General features: G+C 37.6%; 2 protein-coding genes across 4 annotated transcripts in view; one reads left to right on the plus strand and one right to left on the minus strand.

Annotated features, from left to right (window-relative positions):
- The window catches only part of pch2 (pachytene checkpoint 2 protein), a 429,043-nt gene that overhangs the window by 296,964 nt on the left and 119,762 nt on the right, over nucleotides 1-12,317 (minus strand). The window lies entirely within an intron of this gene.
- The window catches only part of LOC139754612 (calcium-activated chloride channel regulator 1-like), a 237,715-nt gene that overhangs the window by 119,868 nt on the left and 105,530 nt on the right, over nucleotides 1-12,317 (plus strand). The gene's annotated exons all lie outside the window — the stretch shown is intronic.

A 12,317-nucleotide genomic window follows, 5' to 3' on the forward strand; every position in this document is an offset into this window, starting at 1 on the left:
TGCGTGTCGTAGAAGGCGACTAAAAGGGGAGGGAGCGGGGGGACTGGAAATCCTCCCCTCTCGTTTTTTTTTTTTTTTTCCCAAAAGAAGGAACAGAGAACAAGGCCAGGTGAGGCCCAGTCCTCTGTTCTTAACGATACCTTGCTAACGCGGGAAATGGCGATTAGTTTGAAAGAAAAGAAGGGTAGGTAACAATCTGAATTCAGAGGAGGTATAAATGTAGGTTAGGGATGGTTAACCAAAAGTTGTCTAAGTCTGTAGTGGAAAATTTTATTATTGTCCAATGCTTCACTTTTATTGTTTAAATGATCTACTTATCCATCACCAAAAGAAAATATTACTTATGCTTCCAACACAAAAAAGAAAGTTTAGTATAATAATTATCAGGCACATGCAGAGGGGTAAGGCAAGCTCAATGGCACCTGTTGCTCCATGACTTAGAAATGCCCTTTTCCTTAAACACTTATTTCTTACCATAACATTTTTGTAGCTGACTGAAAATAATCTTTGTTAAAAATGTGCCGTCTTGAAAATGATATGTTAGAAAATGTGCTAAGCACTAAAAAATTTGTGTTCTGGTTTATTTTTGATGTGCAGGTGGAATGCATAAGAATGCATTAGTTAAAGCCTTTAGAATAACTAATAATGATTTGTAAATTATTCAAGAGTAAGAAAAGCAGTAAAACAGAGAGCTTCTATCTCAGCTAATAGATTTGGTTTTGTACTGGGCTGAGCAAAGTATGGCTTTCAAGGGTAATGATGAAGGTGCTATAATATCAGACAAAGGTAATTTCCTTGACAGTGTGATTAAAATGCAGCTGAATGTTAGTCACAGGGATGCAAGCTATACAGAGATGCCCATGGATGTCTCTCCTTACAAACAAGACAAAAAATATCATCAAGGCCTTGGCAGGTCAAATAAGAATAACAATCCCTCAAGAAATCAAAGATGCTGCTCCATTTTACTTGATGAAACCTCTAATTTCTCTTACAATGAGCAGGTTTCCTTTACTGTAAGATGTGTGCACAATACAGAACTAAAAGGGTTTATTTCAAGTTTGTAATGTACAGTCAACCACTGGTCAGGAACTGGAAGGTATAGTGGTGTCACTTCTTGAAGAGAGTGGCATAGAGTCTAAGAACATCAAAGATTAAGGTTATGGTGTGGTAGCCAACATAGGTATACCTTACGATCCATAATACTCTGGCACAGTGAAAAGGCTCTTTATGTGCATTGCCATGCACACTCTTCGAACTTAGTTCTCAAAGAGGCTGCAAAGTCAAGCTCCCATTTTGTGCAATTTTTTAATCTGGTGATTAAACTATACACACTTATTTCTAAATTTGGAAACTTGTAGCTGCATTTGCTTAAACTTAACTTCTACGCATCTTGGACAAAAATCTTGGAAATGAAAGGCTCTCAGACTCTTGGTGGGCTTTTCAAGAAAATACACCAAGAACTAAGTAACAGGTCTTTACTGCATTGGTGCCCTTCCTTCAGCAACATATCCCCATGATCCAGCCAGCTGGTAATGCTCTAGTACTTCTTAAGTGCATCAACTTTTGAATTTCTTCTGTGATTAGAGATTAAAACCCCACTTTTTGTTTAAATGTACTTGTCTCAAATGCCCTTCATCATCAAGACTTTTACCTGGCAGCATCTCACTCTCACAAGCTGGTGGATGTAGTGTTGGAAAGGCTGAGACAACAAACAAGAAAGGAGGAATTTAAAGTTATCTTTGAAAATATTAAGGAAAAGGCAGATTAAGCAGAAAAAAAATTTCCAACATAAAACCATAGGCAAACAAGGTGATGGAGAATACACACAAACTACCACTTCACTACAGCTACAGAGTATTATTGCTTCTAAACCATAGAAGAGTACTACTTTGAGGTGTTTACTTCATCTTATTGGACACAATTACCCAAGTGCCCCAAAGAATGTTCAAAGGACAGAGAACAGTCCTGCAAGCTTCATTCCAAGCTTTATGAAAGCCTTACACTTCCTTCACAGGAGGGAGGGACAAAATTCGAAATTGCCAAAGTTATTACATACCACTATTTGTGGATTTTATGCTTTTGGCAAAAAACAAGATAAGTTTGTAATGGAACTAAAGGTCTTCTATGAAGCATATCCATGCCCCAAGCATGATGTCAAGGTACTGCTGAAGTATACGAAAATCAGTCTCAACACTGTGTTTCCAGCTCTGTTTGATTTGCTTAAAATCACTGTTGCCCACCTTGTGCATACTGCCACAGAGGAGCACCCCATCTCAAAACTGAAAATAATTAAGTCAAAGCTTAGAAGCTTATGCAAGGGGGACAAGTAGTCAAATCTCTTGCTGCTGACCATAAAAAAGAACATCCCTATTAACCATGTACACATTAACAGTTTCAAAAACATTGACCACAGGGAAGTGCTACTGTAAGAACATCAGTATGACCATCTCTTATTATATATAGAAACAGTGTTTGTAATATTCTGATACCTCTTAACACAAACACTAATTTTGTAAAATTCAACTCCGTTGTAATGTTGCCCTGTTTATATAGAAGTGTATCACATTTGGAAGTGATTATTAAAATATCAATATGTTGCATATTAAGCATTTTTATTCAAAAAGTTTTTAAAAACAAGATTTTACTGTCTCCTGTAACAGTGTGAAGAGAGAAATGAACAAGAAGTCAGCAACAGATGTCAAGATTTCAAAGTATTTTACTTCTGATACTGATACTGATTTTGCTAGTAATGTTCATAATTATAGTAAAAATGGAAACATATTTTTTAGTGTTATAGATGGGAATGAGTGAAAATTTTCAGGGAAGAGGGAAAGTAGGATGTGCAATTCTGCTATCACTGAGATTGTGGGAAGGTGTTACAAAACATGGATGGAATGGATCAAGAATAGTGAGGAGGAAAGGAAAGACTGGGATTATGAAGTATGCATGGGATGTGTGTATGTGCTGGTGAATATGAAGACTTTATGAAATAAGGATGAAATGAAGCTTTTCTGGAGAAATTTTAATGACTTTATAAATGATTTTGAGAATGAGAAAAAAGTGGTTATATTCAGTGATACGAGTGCAAAAGTGGAACATGATGAAATTGGTGAGATAGTTGGAAAAAAGGGAGTGCATGGAGTAAATGAGAATGGAAGTTATCTTGTGGATATTTGTGCTGAGAGGGGTTTATTCCTTGCAAACACCTATTTTCAGCACAAGGGGATCCACAGATATATGTATATGGATGAGGAATGAAGGAAGAGAAGAGCAAATGGCTTTGATTGACTTTGTGGCAGTGGATGAAAGATTAAGAAAGGCTATGCTAGATGCTAGAGTTGTGAGAGGATTCTTTGGCGACTGACCATTTTGCAATTCTTGTGGTGATAAGGATCAGGGAGAAGTGGAGATATGGTGTAAAGAAGAATGGAGAGGTAAAAATGTTGGCAAGCAAGATGATGAAACAGAAAAAATGCAAGGAGGAGTATGAAAGAGGGGTAGCTGAAAGCTTAGATGGGAGTGCAGTGAATGTAGGAATGCAGTCGTGTGTGAATGGGCTGTTTAAAATGTTTAGAGAAATACTGTTATAGGATGTTGAATTATTAATTGGATACAAGGTCATGCGAGATTAGAAATGCTGTGGAAGAGAAGAAAAAAGCATATGGTAGATTGCTTACTAGGAATGTACCAGTGGAAGTTCAGCAAAGGAGGAGGGAAGAATGTAAAATATGTAAGCAGAATGTTAAAAAGCTGATACAGGAAAGCACAGGAAGAGTAGATGAAGATTTTGGAAGTTTAGCAAAAGGTTTGGGGATAAGAAACTATACTGGAAGGAGGTGAAAAAGGAAAGAGGTGGATGTAAGAGTGGAAATGTTAATGTGAGAAGTAGGGAAGGGGAGTTGCTGAATCCAAAGAAGGAAGTGAAAGGAAGATGGACATGGTATTTTGAAGAACTGATGAATGTGGGAGAAGGTGAGGCAGCATGGGTATGGAGATAGAAGGAAGAGGATACAAGTGCAAGAGCTATAGCAAAAATGGAGGTAAGAAGGGCAATAATAGGCTGAAAGAAGGAAAGGCACTTCAGGCAGATGGGATTATGGCTGAAATGATAAAGTATGGTGGAGAAAGTGTGATAGAGTGGATACATCTGATGCGTAATTCAGCATCGAAACAGAGGGTTGTACTTGAGGATTGGCTGAAAGCTATTATTGTTCCTTTAATCAAAGGAAAATGGGCTAAGCAATCTTAAGGGAATAAGCGTTTAGTATACCATGAAAAGTGGATGCAAGAATGTTGACTGATAGAGTGATGGAAGTGACTGAATGCAGAACAAGTGAAGGGCAAAGGGATTTAGGAAAGGTAGATGTGTGGATCAGATTTTTGTGGTAAAGATGACCTTGGAAAAGTATTTAGTGAAAGGTAAGAAGTTTTATGCAGCTTTCATGGATCTAGAGAAAGCTTATGATGGTGTCGAGTGGAATGCTTTATGGGATGTGTTAAAGATATCTGGGGTAGGGAGACAACTGTTGGATGGTGCGAAAGCCTTCTATAGAGGAAGATATGCATATGTAAGAGTGGATGGAAAGTGGAGCAAAAGTTTTGGCATACATGTAGGTGTGAGGCATGACTTTTTTACATTTAATGGAAAGAGTGATGAGAGAGATGAAAACAAAACTAGGGAAAACAGGTGCAGAGATGGAATGTGGTGGTGAGATATGGTGGCTAGTGGTAGGCTAGTTTGCAGATGATACTGTGTTGTTTGCTAAAATTGAAGAGGTGATACAGAGAGTTGTAAGTGGGTTTTATGATGTGTGTAAGCATAGGCAATTGAAGGTAAATGCAAATAAACATAAAGTAATGATGTTAGAAAGGAAACAGAGTGAAAGTATAGGTTTTGTTAAACCATACAGAGTGAAATAAGAAAGTGTACTGAATTATGCTTTGGATATTGGTGGGAGAAAGACTGGAAGAGGTGAGAGAATTTAAGTATTTAGGAGCTGTCTTGGGTAAGTTTGATGATATGAAAGGAGAGAGCAGTACAGGGTGGAAAAGACATTGGGTCCCTTAATCATGAAGGGTAGAGGTGTAAGTATGAAGGTGAAGAGAGGATTAAGGGACAGCATAGTCCTCCCAACCCTGACCTATGCAGCTGAAACATGAACATGGCAAGAATCACAAAGGTCAAGAATCTAGGCTACGGAAATGAGCTATTTGAGAAGAGCATGTGGTGTAACTAGATGGAATGAAGAAAGAGATGAAGGGGTGTATGAGAAAAGTGGTATGGCAGGGAATGCAAAGGGAATAAATTGTGGAGTGGTAGAGTGAGTAAAACGTAATACTTTGAGATGATTTGGGAATGTGGGAAGAATGAAAGTTTGGGAGTTTACAAGTTTATGATAGAACAATTAATGGGGTTGATGCGACAGGAAGACCACATGTGATATGGGTAAGTTGGGTGGAAGAATGCATGGAATCGTATATGTGAGGAAGGCATGTAAGAATAGAGATAAGTGGAGACTCTTTTGTTGTGGCCAACTCTTGATGGGAGCTATAGGGAACGGACATCAGAGATATAGATAAATGGATGGATATAATCTTTTGAGGTGCTTAACAGGGGAAGGGAAATGCCCCTTTTTTCATGCCTTTGTCATGGCTCTTTAAATGCTCAATGAACAGCTATGATGTTCAGTATTCTTTTAGTGTAATGTGGTGCAGTTTTCTTTACATATTTTTATTCATATGAGCTTATGAATTATAATTTATCACTCAAGTCATCATTATAAGATGTGATTTATTATTAGTCTTAGTGATTTTTTCCACCAGCCATGCTTAAACATTGAATAAAAATTATCATATAATCCTTTTAACCCTGTATGTATACTTGATTGTAAAACAATATGATATGATTTTTTAGTGAATCATTAATCATGAATCTCAACATCTCAGAAGCAATTGACAGTGTGGCATATCTTTGTTTTCTAAACTTTCTTCTTTTAGTAGTTTTTCTGCTTCTCTTTGTTCTCTGATGCATAGCTTCTTTTCAAGTCATTCCACTGTGGTGGTCATTGAAGCAGTGACTTCTTCCTACTGTCCCATCAACAGTAGTGTCCCTTAGAATTCTCTTCTGTTGCCTACCCTCTCTCTTCCCTCTATAGATGATCATTTTTCAGTCCTTAACTCTGTTCTTTCTTTTCATGAATGATTCCACTCTACATGCCTCAGCTCACTTTCTCTTTCTTCACAACTCGGATACTCACACTTTTTCTTGCACTTGAACATATTTTTTTGTCTCAATTTACACCTGTGTATCTTCTTAGAATATGGAGAAGCAGTAACCTGGTTAAATTTAGCAGTGTGAAAACTCAGTTTCTCTCCTATGCAGTCTCTCCCAGAAGCATGAGATATTCTCTAAGAAAATCAAGGATAGGCCCTAGCAATCCTTCTCCACTCTTCTCTGTCCAGTCATCCTTGCCAACAGTATCTGACTCATATTGAGCCTGCCTTCAGCCAGTTAGAGGCTGCCATAAGGATGAAATTATTAGCCTTCTGTTTCTAGCAGCCTAACAGCACAGAATTATTTTGAATTGTATGCTGACTGGATGTCTGCTACCAGACCACTTTTTACCAGTCCATGGACCAGTATCAGTTTTCTTTACTATATTTAGTTTAACAAGAGAATAGTGTAGTATTTGTGTGCTTTGATCAGTGTTTTAGGATAATAATATGTACAGTAGGGTTGGGATATATATTACAAGATAGGTACCAAAATACTTTGTGTAGTATCAAATCATTGTTACATGCATTTCCATGTAAATAAGGGGTTATGGACCATGAGAAGTACACTCAAAACATAAGGTAAATAAAGGACACAATGTACCAAATGATACTTAAAGCATTATCTTAAGAGGTGAAAATAATATACAGTATACACAGAAAATGACAGACATGTATATACTTACATACATGTTTCTCTAGGACTGTGAGAGAAGTTAGGTAAGGTTTTTTCCTTATATCCTTTCTGAATATGTAGATAATTATTAGTTAATGCATTAGGAAAGAGTATACTGAAAAGGAATATTTAAAACAAATAGAGAAATAATAATCATTCATTGAGTATTTTGAACATTTTGATATATAAGATGACTGACCACTCTCCTACCTGAACTGGAAATGGTCTAGACTACACTGGCATACTGTCCATATTTGTGTTACAGTAATTTTCTTAATACTGGACTTATATAATTCATTTTAATATATGAATTAGTCTTTAATGAACCTACTAAAGAGACCCATGTGAAAAGCTGTAGAGAAAATGTAATTTACCATATCATTCACTGTGTGAAAGATGAAAGTTATGAATATAAGCAATGTAATGCCAGGTGCTAGGTGAGGATTTTTCCTGTATTTTGTTTATGAATATGTAGTAATCATTAGTTCATGCATTAGGTAAAATACTGAAAAGAACTGTAAAAGAAATATATAGAAAATTCAATTTACCATATCATTCACTAAGTAAGATGTTTATTTGGAGATGCGAGACAAGTGACCACTTGCCTTCCTGAACTGAAACGTTCATATCTGTACAGTGCTGTACTGCCCATATATTTGTTTTAATATTTTTCTTAACATTGTACTCAGTGTAATTCATTTTTAGTGTATGAATTAGTCAACAGCCTACTAAAAGACCAATGTTAAAAAAATATAAAAATACACTTTACAATATAGAATGAATATGGCCTTTTTTGTCTGTTTTACTGGCACTACCTCGCTGAAGCAGGGGGTGATGTTGTTTCCTGTGGGGCAGGGTAGTGCCAGAAATGGATGAAGGCAAGCAAGTGTGAATATGGACATGTGTATATATGTGTATGTCTTTGTATGTGTATGTATATGTATGTATATGTTGATATGTATATGCATGTATATGTGCATGTATAGGCATTTATGTATATATATGAGTATATGAGTGGATGGTTCATTCTTTGTCTGTTACCTGGTGCTACCTCGCTGATGTGGGAAACTGCGATTAAGTATAATAAAAGAATGAAATAAAAATACTTTACAAAATCATAGGGGGTTATGTAAATAAAGGAAACGATATACAGTGCTGTAGGAAAAATTATGTTAAACTTCACCTAAGCAATGAAATAATCTACAATACAGTACATGCAGAAAATAATAAATCAGCTATTTTATCTGCCCCCTAATCTGGAGCCAACTCATCACCCAAACTACACTCTATCACCAGTTTTGCATAGCTGCCAGCCATGATGTTATGCCTAAGATCAGACTAGTTAATTATGTACATGTATGTCTTTCCTTTTTCATGCTCTTTACTTATTACTTCCATTTATTCACATTTAACTAGAAACGTAATATCCGTGCATTTATTCAATTTATTGCCAATTTTTTTCATAAAAACATTGTAATATTATTCACTCATCACTTGTTACACATAAATAAAAAATCAGCTATTTTATCTGCCCCCTAATCTTGATCCAACTCATCACCCTAATTGCACTCTATCACCAGTTTTACATAGCTGCCAGCCATGATGTTATGCCTAAGATCAGACTAGTTAAGTAACTATGTACATTTATGTCTTTCCTTTTTCATGCTCTTTACTTATTACTTCCATTTATACACATTTCACTAGAAACATAATATCCATGCATTTATTCAATTTAATGCCAATTTTTTCATAAAAACATTGTAATATTATTCACTCATCACTTGTTCCAAAATACAATAGTGTCACAACAACAGCCCCTTCTAAGCCTAAATGCTAACTCCTCAACAAAGCTGATAGAATAACTTACGCAACTTCTTTTCCGACTTTCCTTGGGTAAATTACTGTCTCTTTTGTGGTGATGTCTCTGTTTCTCCCAAACACATAGCAAAGGCTATTCTTGAGGGTATGGAAGCATTTATCCCCTCTTCCTCCAAAATAACCTCTTCATTCAATCTGTAGCTCAGCAATTCCTGTTCTGAGGCCATTCAGGCAAGGGATCAGGGACATTGGGCTTGGAAAAACTTTCCTTCTTCTGGCTATCATTCAGCTTTAATCACTGCCTGTAATCACTGTAAGCACAATATCCATGAGGCAAAGCATTCCTTTATTCAAAGGAAGTGCAATAACCTCTCCTCATCATCCACTGATAAGTCTTTCTGGTCTTTAGCTAAGGGCATTTCTAACAATTTCTGTTTATACCTTTTCTTCACTTTTCCATTCTGACGGTACTATAACTGTCTCTGCTGTAGATAAAGCAACTCTCTTTGGTTCCCATTTCTCCTCTAACTCCACATTGGATGACTGTAACATTCCTTCACCCCGTGATGCTCCTCTTACTAATCCTATGCCCCTTCCCTCAATCTCTTTTTAGACTGTCCAAAAAGCACTTCTTTCTCTGGACACATACAAGGCTTATGCTCATGATGGCTTTTATCCTTATGTACTGAAAGATTGTGCCTCTGAACTTGCACCTGTGCTTGCTCATCTGTTTCATTTCTGTTTAAAAACCAAAACTTTTTCTTCTCCTCCTAAGCATGCATTAATACATCCCCTCCCTAAGAAGGGTGATTGTTCTGACCCTTCCAACTATTGTCCTGTTGCTTTGAATTCTACCATTTCCAAAGTATTTTAATCCCTCCTGAACTCGTATATCCTTAAACAACTCGAAAATTACAGTCCTCTCTCTGATCATCAGTATGGCTTCTGTGAGGCAAGCTCCACTGGTGTTATTCTTTCCTATCTTACTTATGTCTGGTCATGATCCCTGAATAATTTGGGGGAGTCATATGTAGCTGCTCTTGACATACCTACGGCTTTTGACAAGTTGTGGCATCAAGGTCTCATCTCAAAACTCCCCTCTTTTGGCTTTCCTCCCTCACTTTGCTCTTTCATATCTAGCTTCCTCTCCAGCCAATTTTTATCTCTGTGGTTGTTGATGGATCAGCCTCGCCCTTGTCCTACATCAACAGTGATGTCCCTACACTCTTCTCCTTCTTTTCAATGATTTCCTAACCCCACAAATAATCCAGTGCACTCTTATGCTGATGTCTCAACACTGCATTCATCCACGTCCTTCAATTCTGCTCCCTCTTCTCTCACTTGATCTTCATCTCATCTTGACACAGCTTCCTCAATGAATTCAAGACTTGGACAAGATATTTTTGTAGGGTACACAAAATCTTGTTAAGTTTAATGCCTCCAAGACCCAGTTTCTACCCATCTCTTTTGAAAACTCCTCACAACTCTCGTCTCCCATTTGATGGTTCTGTAATTCCATCTCTCGACTCAGTGAACGTACATGGTATTACTGTCACATCCACTCTTTCTTGGAAACCCCAAATTACAGGAATAGCTAAGGCTGCCTCTAAGAAACTGGGTTTCCTGTTTAGATGTTGAAACTTTTTCTCTTCAGAAAAGTTGCTCCATTTATACAAGGATATGATTTATCTGTGTATGGGATACTGCTCTCACACTTGGGGTGGTTCTTGCTCTGCATCTTTACTTGAGTGAGTTGAGTCAAAAGCAGTCTGACTTATAAAATTTCCCAGGCTGGCTTCTAAAAATTACCCCCGATGTCCTACTTTGCAATGATGGTTCACTTTCCCTCTTCTATAGGTATTACACTGGTTTTTGCTCCTGAGAGTTAGCTGCTTATCTACCCATGCCACTATCTAGACCTTGCAATATTTGGCTAACTGCTGCATCACATCATTATTATGTGGCCATCAGCAATTCAAGGGTGGGCCATTTTGATACCTGTTTCTTTCCCTACATGTTGAAGCTTTGGGACTCTCTATCTTCTCATTTCAGAACACAGGTTTGTCACTTCCTCCAAAATTCACTAATACTTTCCCTTGCTTTTTCTTTTTCTGTTTCATAATCTTTCTTACATTTCAGTTCAGGCCAGGCCTTGATATGGACTTTTGTCCATGACTGGAGCCCTCAATATAAAAAGAAAGAAAAAAAAGCATGGTTCAAAATCACATTAGGTAGTAGGCTGTTGACAGTAGCTGCCCAGGGTGGTACTACTGTCCTGAAAGAGGAGTGTTAAAGTGGTGCCCAGAACCATCTTATACTTTCCATGTTAGGATTGCTGGTCTTGCTTTCTGCCTTATCAAAGCAGGACTACCAGGCTACTCCAGCCATCTTCTCCTTACAAGCACCATACACCTACTCAATTCTTATGTATTTTCTTCACGTAAGTGCTCTTGCCACCTACTGTCTACTCAAATGTTTTTAAGTATAATCATGAGAGAGTCCAACAAATCTATAGCCCCTAGTCCCCAGCATCATCAGGTGCTAAGAATCTCTGAGTTTCTGCTTGACTCTATTTCCAGTGAGATGGAGAGCTCAAGCAGGAGTAGTATCAGCCCCTCCCATGACCTTTCCCTCCTCCCTGATAGACCTTCCTCTTTTTCTATTCACTATACCAACATTCATAGACTCTTTAGTGACTTCTATTCTGTGGAATAACATTTTCCCAGTAGCTCTGCTAATATCTTACTTCTCTGCGAGAGACAGTTGTCTAACAATGTTCTCACTAGCCCCTTTTTCATATCCAACTATAATCTCCGCACAAGATTCTGGTTCAAAGGTGGGGTTTGTGCTCGTTCCAATATCAACACATCTCTTGCATAACTCAAGGACCTTGAGTCCCCAAACTTTGTTGTTATGTGGCTCAAGGTCTGTCTCCTAACTGCCACAATTTTCCTGTTTCACTTATTGCTCTCCTAATTCTACAAATTTTATATTTTTCTACAATTATCTAAACTCCTGCTATGAGATACTGGGATTCTCTCACCTGCATGCCAAGATCCTCTACTTAGAGAATTTAACATTTACCATAGGAAATGGTTGAATTCCACCCACACAGATGGTGGATCAATGGTCTAGAGCAAATTTTCTCCCACCCTCACCATATTCCTGACTGCTGTGACCACTCTCCTAATATTCTGGATCTGTTTTTCACTTCTAGTCCATCCTTCTTTAGCTACACACTCTCAACCCCAATTATTTCATCATCACATCATCATAAGTGTATCTATATTAACAGCATCTACCTCTCCAGCAGCCCCTTTAAAGCGTAAGTATTGGTACATCAACAAAGCTGACTGAGGTAACTCATGTAAATTCTTATCTGACTTTCCTTGGGTAAATTATTGTCTCTTATGTGGTGATACATCTGTCTCTAACAAATGGATAGCAGAGGTTATTCTTGCAGGAATGGAGGCATTTATCCTCTCTTCTCCCAAGAAGAACTCTTCTTCCAATCCATGGGTCAACCATTCCTGGTCTGAGGCCATTCAAG

This window comes from Panulirus ornatus, chromosome 17 (genome assembly GCF_036320965.1).
Source record: "Panulirus ornatus isolate Po-2019 chromosome 17, ASM3632096v1, whole genome shotgun sequence".
Classification (NCBI taxonomy): Eukaryota; Metazoa; Arthropoda; class Malacostraca; order Decapoda; family Palinuridae; genus Panulirus; species Panulirus ornatus.